The sequence below is a fragment of the Sturnira hondurensis genome, unplaced genomic scaffold (assembly GCF_014824575.4).
Source record: "Sturnira hondurensis isolate 20B ecotype Veracruz unplaced genomic scaffold, ASM1482457v3 Scaffold0020579, whole genome shotgun sequence".
NCBI lineage: Eukaryota > Metazoa > Chordata > Mammalia > Chiroptera > Phyllostomidae > Sturnira > Sturnira hondurensis.
In genome coordinates, this window is record NW_028093210.1 from 3,047,613 (window position 1) to 3,071,260 (window position 23,648).

General features: G+C 40.6%; 1 protein-coding gene and 1 pseudogene across 1 annotated transcript in view; one reads left to right on the forward strand and one right to left on the reverse strand.

Annotated features, from left to right (window-relative positions):
• Window positions 1–23,648, reverse strand: part of ADCY9 (adenylate cyclase 9) — a 152,070-nt gene that overhangs the window by 40,153 nt on the left and 88,269 nt on the right. The gene's annotated exons all lie outside the window — the stretch shown is intronic.
• Window positions 7,791–8,558, forward strand: LOC118975806 (calmodulin-like; annotated as a pseudogene).

The window sequence follows — 23,648 nt, forward strand, 5'->3', positions numbered from 1 at the left end:
CTAGATCAGGAGTGGAACCATAGAAATGAAGAACACATGGAGGGTTAGCAACAGGGGAGTGGGAGGAGGAGAAGGGGGGTGAAGGTACAGAAAATAAGTAGCATAGACAGTAGGTAGAAAATAGACAGGAGGGAGGGCAAGAATAGTAGGGGAAATATAGAATCTAAAGAACTCGAGACACGTGGACATAAACTAAAGGGGGGAATGGTGGGGGAGGGGTGTGCAGGGTGGAGGGGAATGAAGGGGGGAATTAGAACAACTGTTATGGCATAATCAATAAAATATATTTAAAAATAAAAAATAATGTAAAAATAAAAATAAAAATAAATAAAAAAAAGAACTTGAGACACGTGGCTATAAACTAAGCGGGGGAGAATGGTGGGGGAGGGAGTGTGCGGGTGGAGGGGAATGAAGGGGTGGAATAGAACAACTGTAATGGTATAATCAATAAAATATATTTAAAAAAAAGAAATGAAGATCACATGGAGGGTTAGCAACAGGGGAGTGGGAGGAGGAGAAGGGGGGTGAAGGTACAGAAAATAAGTAGCATAGACAGTAGGTAGAAAATAGACAGGAGGGAGGGCAAGAATAGTAGGGGAAATATAGAATCTAAAGAACTCGAGACACGTGGACATAAACTAAAGGGGGGAATGGTGGGGGAGGGGTGTGCAGGGTGGAGGGGAATGAAGGGGGGAATTAGAACAACTGTTAGGGCATAATCAATAAAATATATTTAAAAATAAAAAATAAAAAAAATGTAAAAATAAAAATAAAAAGAAATAAAAAAAAGAACTTGAGACACGTGGCTATAAACTAAGCGGGGGAGAATGGTGGGGGAGGGAGTGTGCGGGTGGAGGGGAATGAAGGGGGGCAATAGAACAACTGTAATGGTATAATCAATAAAATATATTTTTAAAAAAAGACAGTTTATAAGAGGTAAGGATGTAATGAGTAACCACACACGTGGATCCTGGGGTCCCAGTTCATAAGAATGGTTCTTTAGGAGCAGGAGGTTAAAATAAGGCAGCTAAATTATTTACTTTGTTAAGTATAATGTAAACAGGACAATAATAAGATTTCTTATATTCATTCCTGGTGATTGATTTTTAAAAAGATTTTATTTATTTTTAGAGAGATGGTAAGAGAATGAGAAAGAGAGGGACAGAAACATCCATGTGTGGTTGCCTCTCTGGGGACCTGGCCCATAATGCAGGCATGTGCCCTGACTGGGAATTGAACCAGCAGCCCTTTGGTTCTCAGGCCCATGCTCAATCCACTGAGCTATACCAGCCAGGGATTCCTGGTAATTGATTTTAAACATCACCAGCATCTACAGCTTTTTGCAGCCTAATTTTACAGAGATTGAGGGGTGGAGTTACATGGTTCCCACTGGGCTCCCATCTGATAGAGGAGCTTGTCTCTGGCTGTTTGTTTCAAGGAGAGTAATGTGGTTAATGTTCTTAAGCCTTCTTAAGTATATCATCAGTTCTTTCAGGAAAAACTACCTTGAACACAACTGGTGCTGAGTGTAGGTGAACTGAGTGTAATTTGAGTGAATGCCATAATCTGGTTTTTAAAAAGAACGACTATTCTGGACTCCTTTCTGTATCACAGTCTTTTTCTGTGGGATGTTTGCTTTGGAGTGAGATATCCTCAATCACCAAGAACCAAGGATCTGTATGTCAACTCAATGGGAAGAAGAGAATAATCAAGAAGAAAAGAATGTTTAGAGACACAGCCTTGGGAACTAGCAGCATAACATAACAAATGCCTATAAGCTTGCATCACCAAGTGATTTGAGACAATAAACAAAGGAGAAGCAATCAGATTTGGCTAGTATATATTCTAAAAAGTTATTTCAGTTTGTATTGCAATTTTCCTCATAACTATGTCTGTAATGGTTGAGTAGCATGAGGATTATTTAAAGTCTAGGGGTGCCCAACCTGTGGCCAGAGGGCTGCATGTGGACCAGGATGGCTATGAATGTGGCCCATTCTGGTCCACATTCCCGATTTACAAACTCGTAAATTTACTTAAAACATTTTTTTCTCATCAGTCTTCATTAGTGTTGTTGTGCATTTAGTATGTGGCCCAAGACAACTCTTTTTTCCAGTGTGGCCCAGAGACACAAAAAGATTGGACACTTCTGTTGGTCAATAAGAAAAATAAAAATTAAAAGTGCTCTTATTCTTAATCAACCAAATAACTCAGGCTTACAAAATTATAGAGAGAGTATTTCTATTGCTCCTGCTTAAGAAGATCAAAAGTTTTGGTGAAAAAAAAACCCCCGACATTTTTCACCTGTTGACATTAAAACACCCTAGACAGTCTCAGTCCTTTCTACTCCTACATAAAACAGCTAATCATAAGAACTGATTTATGCTGGTTGTCCCAATACTTGACAATAAATCACAAGTTCCTACAGTAAGTGGCTGGTGATGAAACTTAACCTCTTTCTAAAAAATGAAGTCCTGAGCATTAAAAGATGAGACAGATTCACTCAAGCCGGTGAAAGAAACTAAGGTTGGTACCACGCCTGTTTAACCTGATCTTGATTCAAACTTTAACTGAACAAAACGAACTTTTAAAAGAACATACTTCCTCTCCCTCTTTCTCCACCTTGCTACTAAAACAGGGGCTTTCCGCACTCAGCTCCCTCTCTCTACCACTAATGGATAAATATGCTGCCATCATGGCCAAATATGACTGGCTGAATAAACTCTTAGTGACCATGTCCCTGTGTACTGTCTTTAATGAAACACTTTTTAATTAAAAATATTTTTATTGATTTGAGAGAGGAAGAGCAAGAGAGAGAAACATCAGCCCCTTGCCTTGTCCAACCCATCCACACATTTACCAGCTGACCCCTGCACATGCCCCGAACAGGGATCAAATCCACAACCCAGCATAACAGGACTACCCTCCAACCAACTGATGAGCCACCTTGCCAGGGCCACTGTCTTCTTCCCTTCCAAACTTGGCATTAATAAACACTACCCTGCTAGATGCCATGTTGCTGAATATTAACACTGTAAGATCCAGTGGTAACAAACTTCAGAGATCTGTTCCTCCCACCACTAAAATACTCCTGAATTATGGTTTAATGCCATGTGCCTTCACAGAAACAAAATTTTTGAAAGATAACATTTGGCATACCCATGAACAGTCCACCAGGTAGTACATCATTCATTAATTTGATTATTCACTCATTCACTTATCCAACAAATTAAATATTTATTGAGTATTTACTGAGGGTTAGAATCTGGGTTAAGTGTTGAAAGAAATAGATAAGAAAAAAAAGAATAGTCTAATTTCAGAAATTGAGTGCAGATGAAAACTGTGACTTAAATACGCAACTTCAGTTTCCTCATCTATAAAATGAAAATACTGGTAACAATACTATCATCTCTTGGGAAATTGTGAGGATTACATGAGTTAATGCACATGAAAAGGGAAATGTAAAAGGGAGAGACAGTGCTTTACCTTAGGGAGTCTTCAGGAATACTCAGGAATAACTCAAAAGTAAATGGAGGAAGGGCATGAAGTAATGCTCACAAAAATTAAACATGAAAGTGGAAGGACGGCAGTAAATGTGAGGACAATGACTAGGTGATGATGTGCATTTACAAGAAGAGAGAATTACATGAATTCAATAATACGTGCGGATACGATGTGGCCAAAGGCATTTTATAGTGTTAGAAAACAAAGAAAATGAACATCTATAATACTTATCTTGGGATAATGTAATATAACAGAGTTTGAATAATCAGAAGAGGCTATAAAACGAGAGCTAGAAGGAAAGGTGTTGGGAACTAAAACAGACTAACAACTAATAAATTGTCATTCACCGAGGACAGCATGGAATGCCATCAGACAGAAAAGAGCGCCTAAAGCAGGTACGAGGGGAGTCATAGACTGTATTCTTTTCTCTAAAGAACTAAGAAATAATAGTTAATTTTAAGTTTTAAAAAATTAAACTAATAGCTTAAAAATCAAATTAAAAGATTTTATTTATTTTAGAGAGGGGAAGGGAGGGAGAAAGAAAGGGTGAGAAACATCAGTCAGTTGCCTAATGTGCATGCCTCGACTGGAGACCAAACCCTCAGCCCAGGCATGTGCCCTGACTTGGAATCGAACTGGCAACTTTTTTCTTTGCAGGACCACACCCAGCCAACTGAGCCATACCAGTAAGGGCTAAAAATTACTACTTAATTTTAAGAGTTGAAAGTTTAAATATAAAACACAGACAATGGAAAATAGATTCTAGAAAAAAAAGATAAATAAAAGACAATTTCAAATCTGAGAATAGGTGGCAGATAAATAATTAAAAACTAAAACCAAAAACAGGAATACATTGAATACAGAAATAAAGCTATATGATGTTAAGTAAAGGGAGCCAGTCACAAAAGGCCACACACTATAGGATTCCACTTATATGAAATGTCTAGAATAGGCAAATCTATGGAGACAGAAAGTGGACTAGTAGTTGCTAGAGGTTTGGGAGGTAGGAGGATGGGAAGCAACTGTTAATGGTTACAGGGCTTCTTTTGGGGGTGATGAAAGTGTTCTAAAATTAAATGGTGTCACCATCTATCACCAGCTGCACAACTCTGTGAATATACTAAAAACCACTAAATTGTATACTTTAGAGGGATGAATTATATACCATAGTATGTGATTTATACCTCGATCAAGCTACTTTTTTGAAAAAGAGACAAAATAGCCCTGACTGGTGTGGTTCAGTTGTTTGGGGCTTGTCCCACAAAACAAAAAGTCGCTAGTTCAGTTCCTGGCCAGGGCACATGCCTGGGTTGCGGGGCTGGTCCTCAATCTGGTGCATACAAGAGGCAACCAGTTGATGCTTATCTTTTATATCAATGTTTCTCTCTCTCTCTCTCTCCCTCCCTTTCCTTCTATCTAATAAATAAATAAATAAATAAATAAATTTTTAAAGAGAAAAAATAAAGCTATGTGAACTTCAACAAGATGCAACAACAGTTCTCAGATTCAGAGAAGAAATAAAATAAATCTGGTCAGAAATATGCTATCCTTGGGAATTCAAGGTAAAGGAATGGGCATTGGCAGGTAAAAGAAAATATTAAAAATAAAGGCTTGGAAATAGGTAACAGCTAGGATGGAAAGACATGTAAGTAAGAAATTAAGACTAAATAACCCTGAAGAACTAAAAATTTAACATGGCCAGAGTTCAGAAGTCTGGAAAAAATTAAACAAAAGTTTGACCTTCACAAGATATCTCCAAGAATCATCAAATATTGCGATTCTCACTGCTGCAATCTAGTCCAAAAGGGCTGGGATGATGCGCAAGCTGTCTTCTTAGACTGCCAACCCAGTGCCCCATGATAACAAGAGTTCACCTCACAGCACAGCAAGGCTGCCTGAGTGTCATGCCTGCCTCTTTACCTCCACAAAGCAGACGTCTCAGGCTTTCCCTGGCTGCCTTGAACACTGCTGTTTCCCTTTCAACTACAAGGACATTTATTTGCAAAGCCATCTTCTTCTGATGCAGAGGAAGTGCTATACACATTGACACTTCCTGTGAGCATCTTCAGCCAACCTCACCCTCCCTCACAAGGGAACTTCATATTATGCAACACAAAATACAAAATTCTTATAATTCCTGACTGGCCTTTTCTGGGAGTAGCCACACCAGCACCTTCATTACCTGTTACTTTGTGGAAATGTTTATCCCGGCTTCTGGCTTGCTCCCAAATCACATTTCTAGCACAGTCACATGCTTGCTGTGAATTTTGCTTTTCAAGTCAACCAGTTTTCAACTAAAATTAAGCCTTTCTTGATCCTGATGAGTGTTTTACACACTGGCTGGAGCACTAACTGAGACAATTCCTCAAACTGCATTTTCTTGTTCTCACAGAGCACATGGCAGACTTGCTCAGGCCAATAACTCAGAAACTAAAATCATCTATATTCTGATCAAGAAACAATATCTTCTTAGATATCTTCCATTTCTCTAATTTCATTTCAGCACTAGAGGAGGTCTTTCTACTTTAGACCTTTCATAAAAGAATCACTGAGGGGGTGGGCTGGGATGGGAGTAAAAGGCAGAAAACTGTACTTGAACAACAATTAAAATAAAAATAAAAAGAACCAAAGTTGTGTTTATGTGGTACGAGGCTTTTGTAAAAATGATTTTTTAAGTAAATCCTCACCTGAGGATATGTTCGCTGATTACAGAGACAGGAAAGGAGAGAGAGAGAGAAAGAAGCATCAATTTGTTGTTCCACTTGTTTATGCATTCATTAGTTGAATGTGTGTGCTCTGACCAGGTATCCAACCCACAACCTTGGCATATGCTCTAACTAATTGAGCAACCTGGCCAAGGCCTGAGTGATATGTTTTTAACAATCTTAAAAGTGTTGCCTGGCCCTGGCTGGTATAGCTCAGTGGATTGAGCGCGGGCCTGCGAACCAAAGGATCGCGGTTCGATTCCCAGTCAGGGCACATGCCTGGGTTGCAGGCCAGTTCCCGGCAGGGGACGCACAAGAGGCAACCATACATTGATATTTCTCTCCCTCTCTCCTTCCTTTCCCCTCTAAAGATAAATAAATAAAATCTTTTAAAAAAGAAAAAAAAAGTGTTGCCTGGTATTTAATGAGAAGTCAAGAGAGGGGCCACTCTGTCACTCTGGAGTTCACTGGCTGAGTGATTCACTCTCTCATGCTAGGCTCACAGTGCATGGCATGAGGCTGTAATTTATGCCTCAAGAAATCACAACCATGTCATAGACCCTCACACAAGCAAAACTGAAAGCAAAACCAAGGCAGTGAGTAGTGAGTGTCCATGTATAAGAAGACGGGGGGCGGGGGGGGGGGGCGGTCGTGGGAGACATCAACATACAGAGGGATGACTTAAAAACCTGACCTGGAGCTGCAGTCAACAGCCTCTCATAAAAAGAGGGGATGAGCCCTGGCCAGGTGGCTCCATTGGTTGGAGCACTGTCCCCGTACACCAAAAGGTTGCGGGTTCAATCACCCAGGGCACATACAGGAGGCAGCTGATGGATGCTTCTCTTTCACAGCGACGTTTCTCTCTCCCTTCCTTTCTCTCTAAAATCAATAAACTTATCCTCAGAGGGCAAATTAAAAAAAGAGAAGGATGAGCCTTCAGGAACTCCCTTGTCTTAGAATGGAAAGTAGGGGCCTGCTTCAGACACTAAAGGACAGATGAAATGGGCAGAAAGCCATTCCATTCAAACCTCCTGGGAAGGAAAGTTCCAAAGCCTCCAGCAGGGAAGTACCTCTCAGTAGAGGTGCTGTCTCCAAACAAGGTAGACAAGGACTTGGAGAAAAGAAGACATGAAGAGCGCTAAGCTATGGGAAAGAAACAAAGTGTTATTCTGAACACCACTAGAGTACTTTAAAAACACAGAACTACATGGTTTGAGAATCTAACATGGTTAATAACATTGTATTATATAATGGAAATTTGCTCATAGAATAGAGTTTAAATGTTCTTTCACACACACACACACACACACATACACAAAGAGGTGCAATGCGAGTAATGGCTGTAAATTTTCTCACTTTTCAAGTCAATCAGTTTTCAACTTATCTCAAGGTTTTCTCTTTTGATGAGTGTTTTCCCTAAGTGTTAACTAGGTGGATGAATCCTTTCACTATGCCTAAATGTATCAAGTCACAAAGTATACTTTAAATAGCTTACGCTTTTATTTGTCAATTACACCTCAGTAAAGTTGAAAAATTAATTTAAAAAAGCATACAAAAACACACCAGAGCATTTGTGCTGGGAGCCTTGCCAACTGTGGTGCAGTTGGACGGCTGGGCAGGTAGCAACAGCACAATGGTCAACGCACAGCAAGTCACAGCAGCAGAGGCGCCTCCTCTGTCACAGCCACTGCACTAGTGCAGCCACCCCTCTATCCCTCTGCTCTTCTTCTCTTCACTGGCACTACGGCAGATCAGCTGGCAGAATAACACATTGTTGAATTCAAGAAAGGTTTCTCCCTATTTGACAAAGATGGTGATGGTACTATCACAACAAAGGAACTTGGCATTGTCATGACACCACTGGGTCAGAACCCAAAAGAAACCAAATTGCAGAATATGGTCAATGAAATGCATGCTGATGGTAATGGCATCATTGACTTCCTAGAATTTTTTACTATGGTGGCTAGAAAAATGAAAGATGCAGACACAATGAAGAAAAATTTGTGGGGCGTTCTCAGGCTTTGACAAGGATGGCAACAGTTAACATCAGTGTGGCAGAACTAGGTCATGCCATAACAAACCTAGCAGAAAAACTAACAGATGAAAAAGTAGATGAAATGATCAGAGAAGCAGATATTGATAGGAATTGACAAATCAACTAAGAAGAATTCATATAGATGACTACAAAATGAAGAGCTACTTTCAAATCCTTCCCCTCCCCAGAAGAAACAAATTAAATATTTTACTTACTTCTTGCAAAAAAAACATTTATCTTTTGTTTCTATATAGCAAAACTGAATGTCAAAAGCACCTTCTTTCCATACACAAAAAAAATCTGCATGCATTGGTTGGTGGTTGTGTCCCCTAAAGATCAAGCTGCCCATCAGTCTTATAAGTACTTGTACTTTAATGGTAAGGAAGCACTTAGTGGATTCCTTGCAGCTCCATTTGCTAATGATTAATACACTGTTTGGGATGGCCAATTTTTCATGCATGCAGCTTGACAACTGAGCAGTCAGGGATTTGTATTAAAAATGAAAAATGAAAAAAATAAATTCAAAATGTATTCAAGGGGGTTCTAGTTCAATTTGTTAGTATAAATGGTCATGGCTGGTTTGCTGAAAGCAAACACATTTAAAATTGGTTTACCTCAGGGTGTATGTAGAAAAATGGGCAAAGGAAAAACTCTCTAGATGTAGCCCTACTAGCAGGATGGTCCTCATGTACTTCCATGTGCCCCAACCATGTGACACAGCCTGGTGGCATGCCCATGTTGGTTTAGTACTATCTGCATTTTACTAGAGTGAAACAAGTGTCAGGCTGTCGACATTCACACAAATTTTTTTTTTAATTTTTACCAGGGGAGCAGCATCTTTGGACTCTCTGTTTTTAAAACCCTCTGAACCATGACTTGAGGCCAGTAGAGATAAGCTGTGGCTGTGGACTTCAGCACAACCATCAACACTGCTGTTTTACAAACTGACAGCAACCAGAGGGAAAGTGGGAGGGGATATCAGGGAGAAAAGAGGGAAGGGTTGTCAAGGAACATGTATAAAGGACGCACTGACAAGCCAAAGAGAGGTAGGATCAAGGGTGGGAGGTGGGGATGGCTAGGATGTGGGCGAGTGGTCAGGGAAAAATGGAGACAATTGTGCTTGAACAACAATAAAAAAGAAAGAAAGAAAAAGAAAAAAACATTGCTGTTCAAGAAATTATAATTTATATCCATTCCAGGTTGTAAAGGCTTGCCTTTTTGTTCTTTTTAAAAAAAGACCACTAACTTTAAAAATACACAAAAATATTAAATATAACCAAAGACACTGAAATAGAGAACAGGCTGACAGTGACCAGGGAAGAGAGGGGAGGGAATTTCAGGGGAAAAGGGGAAGGGTTTACAGGAACAAGTATAGAGGACACATGGACAAAAACTAAGGGGGGGTGGAAGTGGGAGGGAGGGGGAAGCAATGTGGTGGGTGGACTGGGATGGGAGTAAAAGACAGAAAACAGTACTTGAACAACAATTAAAATGAATAAATAAAATAAAATAAATATTAGCAGAATAATAGCATTATGAAAACATTTACTTTCTATATTAGAAATTTTCTCATTTATTTTCACTTTCTATATTAGGTATTCTTATTTATGTTTAAAAGAAGCTTGAATTCTTGAATCGATTACAAAATTTTAGACATAGAAATATGTAAGGATAAATACGCTTACGACTCATGGTCCTACCTAAGAAAGAACAAGTCACCTGTAGTGTTCAAGCCCCTGTGGGCCTTCCCCCGTTGCAAACCCTTCTCCTCCACAGAGTGAGTGACTATTCTGAATGCCACTGCAATGCTGCTCCTCCCCACAAACTGCTTTAGGTTTTCACTACACACATATGTGTAATGCTAAACAATATACAACATTAGTATGCTTTTGAAAATTCACATACATGACATAATTTTACAAGTATTCTTCTGAAAGTCGCTTTTTTTGCCTAGCATTATGTTTGAAATTAATTCATATTCATCCATGTGTGATCTTCAGTCATTTTTAAAAAAACTATTAAGTTTTCCAAAATTACACATTTCAAAAGTGAAAACTAAAAGTTCAAGTTAATTACTAACTATGTATTCTATTAAAAATAAAAAACTATGAGAAATAGGGTAAAGATATACTTAATACAAAAACAGCACCAATTCAAAGACTATGTCATAAGTAAAAATTTAAGACAGAAATAGAATTTATAGAAACTAGTAAAAAAACATTCAGAGAGGCCCTCAATGGTGTGGCTCAGGATTGAGTGCCAGCCTGCGAACCAAAGAATCATCAGTTCAATTCCCAGTCAGGGCACATGCCTGGGTTGCAGGCCAGGTGCCCAGTAGGGGAAGAGGGAGAGGCAACCACACACTGATCTTTCTCTCTCTTTCTCCCTCCTTTCCCTTCTTTCTAAAAATAAGTGAATAAAAAACCTTTAAAAAAATTAGAGGAGTTCTGGCCAAGATGGAGGCATAGGTGGAAACACTATGCCTCCTCATGCAACCAAGTCTGAAGACAACAAAGTTTTAGTAACAAAAATGCAACCAAAACATTGAAAATTGAACTGTACAGAAGTCTGACAACAATGAACCATTCAGCCTGACCAGTAAGAGGGGCAGAGTCAGTGAGCAGCTGGTGGAGTGGGGTCATGCAGGAAAAAGTGGCTGGACCAATCCAGGCACACAAGCGGCAGGTGGCAGATCCCAGGTGCGGGGTGACAACAGGTGGACCCAGTGGGGGCACAAGGCAGCTGGCTGACCACGGTCACACATTCACACTCAAGAGAAACCAGGGAAAGGAGCGAGCAATGAGACAGACTGCACAGGCTAGGGCCCCAGCAACAGGAATTAAAGCCTAAAAGCACCAATTGGAAAAATTTTCAGGGTTGAGGTGCCGGGAGAAGCTCCCAGGCTCACAGAGTTTGTTGGAGAGACCCACAGGGTCCTGGAGGGAACACAGGCCCACACACCCGGAAGCCAGCACCAAGGGGGGCCCGGTTCGCTTGTGGGAAGCAGCAGAGGGGACCGAAATCTGAGAGAGTGTGGAACAAGCACCATGCCCCTCTCTGACCCTGCCCCCAACATACAGCGTCACAACCCAGTGACTGGGTCGCCTGGCCCTGGTGAACACCTAAGGCTCCATCCCTCAAACACAACAGGTGCAAACAGACCAAACATTATGACTCAAGAACAGCTCAAAGCCCCAGCTCAGAGCCTATAATTCTAAGTGATCAAGAAATAGCCAACCTATCAGATGCACAGTTCAAAACACTGGTGATCAGGATGCTCACAGAACTGGTTGATTTTAGTCACAAATTAGAGGAACATATGAAGGCTAAACTGATTGAAGTGAAGGGAAATGCGCAGGAAACCAATAATGATGGAAAGGAAACTGGGACTCAAATCAAGGGAGTGGACCAGAAGGAAGAAAGAAATGACCAAACAGAAAAGAAGGAAGAAAGAAGAATTAAAAAAATGAGGAGAGGCTTAGGAACCTCCAGGACATCTTTACATGTTCCAACATCCAAATTATAGGGGTACCAGAAAGGGAAGAGGAACAGACACGAGTGGAAAGCTTATTTGAACAAACAATAAAAGAGAACTTCCCCAGACTGGCAAAGGAAATAGACTTCCAGGAAATCCAGGAAGCTCAGAGAGTCCCAAAGAAGTTGGACGCAAGAAGGAACACACCAAGGCACATCATCATTACATTAGCCAAGATTAGAATGAAGGAGAGAATCCTGGAAGCAGCAAGAGATAAGGGGACAGTCACCTACAAAGGAGTTCCCATCAGACTGTCAGTTGGTTTCTCAAAAGAGACCTTACAGGCAAGAAGGAGCTGGAAAGAAGTATTCCAAGTCATGAAATCCAAAGACCTACAGCCAAGATTGTTTTATCCAGCAAAACTTTCATTTAGAATGGAAGGACAGATAAAGTGCTTCTCAGATAAGGTCAAGTTCAAGGAGTTCATCATCACCAAGCCCTTATTATATGAAATGCTAAAGGGACTTATATAAGAAAAAGAAGATGAAAAATATGAACAGTGAAAAGACAGCAAACACACAGTTATTAACAACCACACCTAAAACAAAAGCAAACCAAGAGGACAGCTAGATCAGGAGTGGAACCATAGAAATGAAGAACACATGGAGGGTTAGCAACAGGGGAGTGGGAGGAGAAGAAGGGGGGAGAAGGTACAGAAAATAGCATAGATGGTAGGTAGAAAATAGATAAGGGGGAGGGCAAGAATAGTGGGGGAAATATAGAATCTAAAGAACTTGAGACACGTGGTTATAAACTAAGGGGGGGGAGAATGGTGGGGGAGGGGTTGTGCAGGGTGGAGGGGAATCAGGAGGGGGAAATGGGACAACTGTAATGGCATAATCAATAAAATATATTAAAAAAAGAACTACTAAAAGAAGAATGTGTGGGATACAGAGGAAAACTAAATGTGGAGTCAATAAGTATTAACTTTCATTTATTATAGAGGATATTTAGTAGCAAATACAAAGACAATTACCATGTATGCTAATAGCAGGAGCAGCTGATTATAATCCAAGTAAAAAATTGGCAAAGGCTCTGAATACACTTTTCCAAAAAGGGCATACAGATGGCCAACAGACATATGAAAAGATGTATAATGTCACTAATTGTCAAAGAAATGCAAATCAAAACCACAATGAGATATCACCTTAGACCTGTTAGGATGGCTACTATCAATAAATCCACAAATGACAAGCGTTGGCAACAATGTGGACAAATGGGAACCTACATGCACTATTGGTGGGAATGCAGATTGGTGCAGCCATTGTGGAAAATAGTATGGTCTTTAAAAATTAGAATCAGAACAACCTTATGACCTAGTGATTCCACTTCTGGGGACTTATTCAAAGAAACACAAATACTAATTCAAAAAATATATATGCACCCCTATGTTCACTGCAGCATTGTTTATAATAGCCAAGGTATGGAAGTAACCCAAGTGCCCATCAATAAATGAGTGAATAAAAAAGTTGTGATACACACACAAGCTCATACAGGAATGTTATTCAGCCATACAAAAGAATCTTACCATTTTCGACAGCATGTAAAGACCTAAAGGATATTATGTTCAGTGAAATAAGTCACTTAAAGAAAGATAAATACCATAGGATTTCACTTGTATGTGGAATCTAAAGAACAAGATAAATAAAACTGACAGACTCATAAATAAAACAGACTCATAGACACAAAGAGTGAACTGGTGGTTGCCAGAGGGTCAGGGGACTGGGTAAAAAAGGTGAAGGGATTAAGAAGAACAAATTGGTAGTTACAAAATATTCAATAGGGATGTGAAGTACAGCATAGGAAATACAGTCAATAATATTGCAATAACTATGTGTGGTGCCAAGTGGGTACTGAAAATATCAGGCGGAACACTTTTAAAGTATATGACTGCTTATCCACTGTGCTACACTGTCCAGATGTATCCACTATGCAGCCTCTGAGCTACATACAGTTCAGGATGGCAATGAATATAGCCCAACACAAAATCATAAATTTCCTTAAAATATTTTTGTGATTACATGTCGCAATGTATTTAATGTGTGGCCCAGAGATGACATAAGGTTGGACAACCCAGAAAAACCAACATAAAATAATATTGAAAGTAAACAATAATTAAAAACATTAAAAAACAGATATTCCAACAAATAAGGAAGATAATCTCTAGAAATAAGAAAACAGGAGAGCTTGGAAATGTTAAATATTTCCAAAAACTACTTAAAATGGGTTGAAAATTGGTTCAAAAGTTTAATTCAGGACTTTTGGTCAAGATGGAAGCACGGGTATACATACCTTGCCTCCTCAGACAACTACAGCAAAAATTACAAGACTATAAAATAAATATCACTCAGAATTGTCAGAAAATCGAGTTGTATGGAGGTCTGAAAACCAAGGATCTAGAGAAACCAGAGTCATCATGATGGGTAGGAGGGGTGGAGACACAAAAACAGACAGGCGCAGAGTGGTATGGAGACATGGAATGGATGGTCCCACATTCACGTGTGGTGGATAAAAATCAGGAGGGATACCTTGGGAGCAAGGGGATCCCAGCCCCAGACCAGACAACACAGCCCAGGGTTCCAGTACCAATAAGATAAGTCCCCATGACTTCTGACTGTAAAAACCAGTGGGGGTTGGAGTGGCAGAGAAAGTGTAGGATTCTCAGGAGACTCCTTTTATAGGGCCGACAATGGACTTAGGACTTATGCAGATTCAACCCCTCTGGGATTCAGCACCAGAGTAACAGTTGGAAGGGCACGAGTGACATATGAGGAGAAACTGAAGTGACTGGCAACAGGGCAAGTGATAGGAGACAGCTTCCTCCTGGGAAAAACTCCAGAGGCCAAGCAGTGGCATTGTTCCCTCTCTGAGCCCTCCCCAACACAGAGCCACAGAGTAGTGACATGGGTTGCCCTGCCCTGGCTATTACCTAAGTCTCTGCCCCATACAAATTACAGGTGTGCTTTTCTACATAGGCCATAGTACTAAGATAGAGAGTCAAACCGGCTCTACCTACCACACAGAAATTAACACAGGAAGGCTGCCAAAATGAGGAGACAAAGAAATGTGGCCCAAATGAAAGAACAGAACAAAACTCCAGAGAAAGAACTAAGTGAAATGGAGTTAAGCAACATATCAGACGCAGAGTTTAAAACACTGGTTATCAGGATGCTCCAGGAACTCACAGGGTACTTCAACAGCATCAAGAAGACCCAGGCAGAAATGAAGGTTACATTAAGTGAAGTAAAGAAAAATCTATTGGGAACCAACAGTGGAGGGGATGAAGCCGAGAATCAAATCAACGATGTAAAACATAAGGAAAAAACAAGCATCTGATCAAAACAGCAAGAAGAAAACAATTCAAGAAGCTGAGGATAAACTAAGGAGCCTCTGTGATGTCTTCAAATGTACCAACATCTGAATCATAGGGGTACCATAAGGAGAAGAGGAAGAGCAAGAAATTGAAAACTTAAAAAATAATGAAAGAAAACTTTCCTAATTTGGTGAAGGAAATAGACATATACATCTAGGAAGTACAGAGTCCCGAACAAGATGGACACAACGAGAACCATACCAAGAAGCATCATAATTAAAATGTCAAAGGTTAAAGATAAAGAGAGACTCTTAAAAGCAGTAAGAGAAAAGCAGAGCAGTTACCTACAAAGGAGTTCCCAAAGGACTGTCTGCTGATTTCTCAAAAGATACTTTGAAGGCAAGAAAGGACTGGCAAGAAGCAGTCATAGTGATGAAAAGCAAAGACCTACAACCTAGATTACTTCATCCAGCAAAGCTATCATTTAGAATTGAATGGCAGATAAAGTGCTTCCCAGCCAAATTAAAACTAAAGGAGTTCATCGCCACCAAGCCATTATTATATGAAGTGTTAAAGAGAATTATATAAGAAAAAGAAGAAGATAAAAACTATGAACAGTAAAACAACAATAAATTCACAACTATCAACAATTGAATCTACAAAAACAAACTAAGTAAACAAGCAGAACAGAATCAGAATCATAGATATGGAGGTCATTTGAAAGGTTATCAGTTAGGAAAGGAGGAGAATCAGGAAAAAGGTACCCCCAAGTACAAATTGGTAGGTACAGAATAGACAAGGGAATGTTAAGCATAGTATAGGAAATGGAGTAGCCAAAGAACTATGTATGACCCATAGACATGAACTAAGGGGGAATTGCTGGAGGAAATGGGGGTCCAGGTGGAGGGAGGCAAAGGGGGAAGATTGGGACAACTATAATAGCATAACCAATAAAACATATTTTTAAAAAGTCTAATTCAGAGCTGATCTGTATAAAGCTCAACATTGCTTGACATATATCATTCCTTAAAAGGTTTTAAATGTGAATATGTATAAGATATGCCATATTTTCCACTTTTTAATCCTTTAAATTTTACTATATGATACCTAAAAGCAATTTGTAAACTGAACACCAAACTCTCTGATCTTTCACATCCATTAAATGCAACACATGTAGTAAAACACACGACTGAACAAATTACCATTTTGGGGGGGGTTCTCTCTGACTCCATGGAGCATGAATGTTTAACTGGGCACACAGCCACAATGCTAATAGGATTTGGCACAAACTGATGAAGCCATGGCATGGAAAGGTGTTTCAGGAGCAGTGTTATTATACTGCCCCTTTTGTTAAGGCCTGGGTAAAATTGAAAAGCATGTAAACTCACTCTAGTCACCTTGGGCCAACTTCTCGTCTTCTGCCCCTCAAGAATCCCACTGCCTCCAGGGTCCCTTCTCTCCTGCCAACTCACTGTCAGAATGTCCACAGCAGTCCATGTGATCTTGGGTCTTATTAGCACTGTGAAATCACATGTGATGTGGTGCTGAGAGCACCAGGGACCATGCCCTGCCCATACTTCTACAAGCCACCCTTGGTCAAAGAATTGATGTCAGCAGCTGGCTGACATAAATTGTGCCTTCCTAAATACAGGTGACAATATCTGGTCCCCTAGTGATCCCAGAAATTCCTGCATCACCAACACCCAAAGTATCTGACAAGCACTGCATGATGGTGCCTCCACACCAAAGTGGCAGGTCCCAGCGGTGAGCTCTGCCTCCTCTGGGGATCATCATGAATCATGACATTCCTGTTGGTTCCTCTTAATTCTCTGAGAACCCATAATAACACCTTCTACAAATAACATCCAGAGGGTGAACCACCCTCTGATCAGGGTCCTTGGCCTGATCAGACTCAATGACTCCTTTTTATTATATTCTTATTACTTATATAATTTGTAATGTTTTCTTTACCATCCTGAATAAAATTAAATTCATGGATAATATATAACATTTAATCTCTGAAACCATCAAAAACACCTCTGACAATTTCCCAAACACCTCTCCATGTAGACTTGCATCAAGATGCCTTATGATACACAAGTGGGTATCTGGCAAAGGCAGGACAGTGGCACAACCCCCATGCTCCAAGAGCAGCTGTTAAGTCTTGATAGTCCTTTATCCATCTTATTCCCTCCCAAGAGAGAAACAGTTTGAAGGATATCTGAAATACTCAAGAATCCACAATGTTCCACATGTACATCTATGCTGTAATTGTATGTATAATAAATGGATTTTTGTGTATATATCTGTAGCAATTTAAAAGAAAAAGCTTTCTTGAGGACTTCCAGGCAAGATGGTGACATAGGCAGACATGGCTCACCTCTTTGCACAACCACATCAAAATTACAACTAAAATATACAACAACCATCACTCAGAACCATCAGGAATCTGGATAAATGGAAGTCTGAGAACTACAATATCGAGATGAACAGACATCTGTTAACTATGGATTAAAGAAACCACATCCATTCAGACTGGTAAGAGGGACAAAGACAAGGAATGGGCTACTCCCACACCCACGTGTGATGGATAAAAATTTGGGAGGGATACCTCAGGAGTAAGGAGTTCCAGCCCCACACCAGGCCCCCCAGCATGGGGTTCCAGTGACTATGTTAGTCTCCACAACTCCTTGCTGCAAAAACCAGCAGAGATTAGTAAAAGACAGAAAACTGTACTTGAACAACAATTAAACCTGAAAAAAAAAACCCCAGCAGAGATTGAGTTGGTGGAAGAAACTTCTGGAGCCTCAAGCAGTTCCTCTTAAAGAACCCACATACGGACTCACCTACTCAGACTCACTACATTTGAGCTCCAGCACTGGGGTAAGCAGTTTGAATGGCATCAGTCGTGTACAGGGAAAAACTGAAGTGTCTGGTTTCAAGGCAAGCAGAAGCTATTGTCCCTTTTCTAAACCCTCCCCTGACAGAGCTAGCAGGCTGGGGCCATATCTGAGACTCCATCAACCTGGCTAACACCATTTGACCTGCCTTGGAGATCCCCAGAGACTCTGCCCCAACTTAGAGACCCACTCAAGCAGCTTTTCCTTAACAGTGGCTGGTCTTTGTTCCTAAATCCTATCAAACAAGCAACAGCTGGCTTCAGCAAGCCCTAGCAGCAGCCAGATTAGATTCACAGCTTGGCCTGGGAATCTCCAAGCCCAGCCCAAGTAGCAGCCATCTCAGATTGTTTTACAGCTCAGGCAGGGTGCCTGGGGCATAACACAGGTGGGGACTGATCTTGGCCTGCACCACCTGGGAAACCCCAGGGCCAGCTCACCTGATGGACAGCTATAGACCATTTCAGAGCATTCACCCTGACCCTGTACAATTGATCCTCCATGGAAGGCAGAAGTTGGTGGTCAGTGGTCACAGCCACTCCTTGTAGCTGACTGGCCCCAGTAAATACCTCCCTGATTTGTCAACAGAAATCAAGGCTCAACTACAAGAGAAGGGTGTACTCAGCCCACATGAAGGGCCCACCTCAAGTACCCAGCTTGGATGATAGGGGAGGCCCTGTCACTGGACCCCACAGAACGCCTACCACATTAGACCACATTACCAAGAAATGGCATCAAAGCAGCTCTACTCAATACATAGAAACAAACACAGGGAGGCTGCCAAAGTGAGGAGGCAGAGAAACATGGCCCAAATAAAAGAATAGATGAAAATTCCAGAGAAAGAGCTAAATGAAATGGAGATAAGCAATCTATAAGATGCAGAGTTTGAAACACTGGTTATAAGGATACTCAAGGAAATTAGTGAGAACCTCAACATCATAAAAAAGATATAGTCAGAAAAGAAGGATACACTAATTGAAATAAAGAACAATTTACAGGGAATCAACAGCAGTGTGGATGAAGCTGAGAATCAAATCAATGATTTGGAACATAAGAAACCAAAAAACACTTCCGGCCAAGATGGAGGCATAGGTGGAAACACTGTGCCTCCTCAAACAACTAAATTTAAAAAGAACAAAGTTTTAGTAACAAAAACACAGCCAAAACACAGAAAATTGAACTGTACGGAAGTCCGACAATAAGGAACCATTCCACCAGACCGGTAAGAGGGGTGGAGTTCAATTGGACCAACCCAGGAGCATAGGCAGTGATGGTTGGTGGATCCGAGGCATGGGGTGGTATCTGGCAGACTCAGTGAGGGCGCAGGGTGGCTGGCTGACTGCGGTCACACATTCGAGCGCAGATAAACCAAGCGAAGGAGCGAACAGTGAGACAGACTGCTCAGACTAGGGCCCCAGCAACAGGAATTAAAGCCTAAAAGCACCAACTGGAAAAACTTTCAGGGCTGAGGTGCCGGGAGAAGCTCCCAGGCTCACAGAAAGTTTGTTGGAGAGACCCACAGGGTCCTGGAGGGAACACAAGCCCACATACCTGGGAACCAGCACCAGAAGGGCCCAATTTGCTTATGGGAAGCCACAGAGGGGACAGAAATCTGAAAGGGAGCAGAGCAAAGCGCCATTTTTCCCTCTCTGACCCTGCCACCATGTACAGCGTAACAACCCAGTGACTGGGTCGCCCAGCCCTGGTGAACACCTAAGGCTCCATCCCTCATACATAACAGGTGCAAACAGACCAAACATTATGACTCAAGAACAGCTCAAAGCCCCAGAGCCTATAATTCTAAGTGATCAAGAAATAGCCAACCTATCAGATGCACAGTTCAAAACACTGGTGATCAGGATGCTCACAGAATTCGTTGATTTTACTCACAAAGTAGAGGAACATATGAAGGCTAAACTGATTGAAATGAAGGGAAATGCGCAGGAAACCAATAGTGATGGAAAGGAAACTGGGACTCAAATCAAGGGAGTGGACCAGAAGGAAGAAAGAAACAACCAAACAGAAAAGAAGGAAGAAACAAGAATTTAAAAAAATGAGGAGAGGCTTAGGAACCTCCAGGACATCTTTACATGTTCCAACATCCAAATTATAGGGGTACCAGAAGGGGAAGAGGAACAGACACGAGTGGAAAGCTTATTTGAACAAATAATAAAGGAGAGCTTCCCCAGTTTGGCAAAGGAAATAGACTTCCAGGAAATCCAGGAAGCTCAGAGAGTCCCAAAGAAGTTGGACGCAAGAAGGAACACACCAAGGCACATCATAATTACATTAGCCAAGATTAGAATGAAGGAGAGAATTCTAGAAGCAGCCAGAGATAAGGGGACAGTCACCTACAAAGGAGTTCCCATCAGACTGTCAGCTGATTTCTCAAAAGAGACCTTACAGGCAAGAAGGAGCTGGAAAGAAGTATTCCAAGTCATGAAATCCAAAGACCTACATCCAAGATTGCTCTATCCAGAAAAGCTTTCATTTAGAATGAAAGGGCAGATAAAGTGCTTCTCACATAAGGTCAAATTCAAGGAGTTCATCATCACCAAGCCCTTATTATATGAAATGTTAAAAGGACTTATCTAAGAAAAAGAAGATAAAAAATATGAACAGTGAAAGGACAGCAAACTCACAGTTATTAACAACCACACCTGCCCTGGCTGGTATAGCTCAGTGGATTGAGCATGGGACTGGGAACCAGAAGATCGCAGTTCAATTCCCAGTCAGGGCACATGCCTGGGTTGCAGGCCAGTTCCCAGCAGGGGACTCATGAAAGGCAACCATACATTGATCCTTCTCTCCTTCTCTCTTTCCCTTCCCCTCTAAAGATAAATAAATAAAATCTTAAAAAAAAACAACCACACCTAAAACAAAAGCAAACTAAGAGGACAGCTAGATCAGGAGCAGAACCATTCTATGGAGATCACATGGAGGGTTAGCAACAGGGAGTGGAAGGAGGAGAAGGGTGGAGAAGGTACAGAGAATAAGTAGTATAGACGGTACGTAGAAAATAAACAGAGGAGAGGGCAAGAATATTATGGGAAATACAGAATCTAAAGAACTTGTGACACATGGACATAAACAAAAGGGGGGGAAATGATGGGGGAGGAGTGTGCAGGGTAGAGGGGAATGAAGGGGGAAATAGGGCAACTGTAATGGCATAATCAATAAAATATAAAAATTTAAAAAAAGAAACCAAAAAACAATCAACCAGAACAACAAGAAGAAAAGAGAATACAGAAAAATGAGAATACTATAATAAGCCTCTGGGACAACTTCAAGAGGTCCAACATTCACAGCATAGGGATGCCAGAGAGAGAAGAGAAAGAGCAAGAAATTGGAAATCTATTGAAAAAATTATGAAAGAAAACTTCCCGAATTTGGTGAAGGAAATAGACATGCAAGTCCAGGAAGCACAGAGAGTCCCAAATAAGATGGATGCATAAAGGCCCACTCCAAGATACATCATAACTAAAATGCCAAAGGTTAAAGATAAAGAGAGAATCTTAAAAGCAGCAAGAGAAAAGAAGTTAGTTACCTACAGGGGAGTTCCCAAAAGACTGTCTGCTGAATTCTCAAAAGAAACTTTGAAGGCTAGAAGGGACTGGCAAGAAATATTCAAAGTCATGAAAAGCAAGGACCTACAGCCAAGATTGCTGTACGCATCAAAGATCATTTAGAATCAAAGGGCAGATGAAGAGCTTCCGAGACAAGAAAATAACTAAAGGAGTTCATCATCACCAAATTGCTATTATATGAAACATTAAATAGACTTTTTAAAGGAAAAGATGATCAAAACTATGAATAATTAAATGGCAATAAATACATATCTATCAACAATTCAATCTAAAAAACAAACCTAAGCAAACAAGAACAGAGACAGAGTCATGGACACCCAGAAAGTTTCGATGGTTACCTGATGGGAAGGGATCTGGGGGAATGGGTGAAGAGGTGAGGGGATTAAGAAGTACAAATAGGTAGTTACAGAGTAGCCATGGGAATGTAAAGAACAGTATAGGAAATGGAGTAGCCAAGAAACTTATACGCATGATCCATGAACATGAACAATGATGTGGGGATTGCCTGAGGGAGTGGGGTGTGCTGGGTGAAGGACAAAAGGGGGAAATCAGGACTATAATAGCATAATCAATAAAATATAATTTAAAAAAGAAATATTTAAAATTAAGACCTTCAAAAATGTATTTACCAAAATATGTATATATATTGACTATATCTTTAAAAATAAAATAAAAAGATTTCTTAACTTATTCTATTCATTCTTTCATTAGATAATGAGCTCCTAAAATCTGCCAAGATTGAGGGTAGACCTATTATAAATGCTAAAAATACCTAATATTTGACTATGTCTTACTAATGTTAGTACCTATGAGTACTTAGATGAAGACCTAGCACAAAGGGCATTCAAATATGTGAGGAACCAAGACACATCTCTGCAACACTGGTTCATTTGCAAGTACCATGAACACCAAGGAAGGGCAGGATAAAGCACTGCACAGACTGGGAAATTCTCTAGCGATTGAATTATATGGTTAACTTTCCTTACACAATAAGGACAAGGAGTTACTTGTTTATTGATTCTATGTGAGTGCCAGCTATATGCTAGGCTAGACACTAAGATAAAACTATGAGCATGATATTCACCATCCCTGACTCAATGAAACTAGATTAAACAATTGCACTAATCACCACCTGTGAATAGGGCCCAAAAAGAAAACTAAAGGTTTCTGCAACAGAGAACAGTAGTTAGTGGGTAGCTAGTTTGGATATGAGAGCCAGGTAATACCTCGAAGAACTGGTGTCAAAGTGGAGACCTCAGTGGTGAGAAAAAGCTGATCATGCTGTGGGCCTGAGGAGGGCAATACTGGATAGAGGCATTGGTGTGCGTGGAAAAGATCATCATGTCTTCACCTGACTGAAAGAGGGAATAAGTGTGGCATTCTCCATCAAGAACATTCTGAGTTATGTGCTAGGCCTGTGGAAGCCTTCAGCAGAGCTTTAAGCATGGGAGTGCACACAATCCTGTATTATTTTTCTTTTTTATATATTTTTTCCATTTTAATTTTTAAGAACTTTTTAATTTGAATTAGTTTTAGACACACAGGAAACTTACAAATATGGTGCAAGAAATTTCTGTATATTCCTTGCCCCATGTGCCCTAATGTTAATGTCTTAACTCTACTATGTCAAGCACAGAAAAATAATCAAGAACAGAAAATTCACACAGTAAAATATTATTAACTCAACTACAGGCTTTATTTAAGTTTCACCATTTTTTTGTCTGACTTCACTTCCAGGATCCTATCTAGGATCCCACATGGATGGCTTGATTTTTAAAATACCCACTCAGGCCCTGGCTGGTGTGGCTCAGTAAACTGAGTGCCAGCCTGCAAACCTAAAGGTCGTCAGTTTAATTCCCAGTCACGGCAGGTGCCTGGGTTGTGACCAGGTCCCCAGTTGGCTGGTGGGGGTAGTTGGGGGGGCACATGTTGAGAGGAATGTTTCCCTTTCTCTCTCCTTTCCCCTGTCTCTAAAAGTAAATAAATAACATCTTTTAAAAACAAACAACCACTCAGCTATAGGTGGTGAACGGCTTGGGAGGCTTCAAGAGTAGTAGTAGGGACTCGTTCTAAGG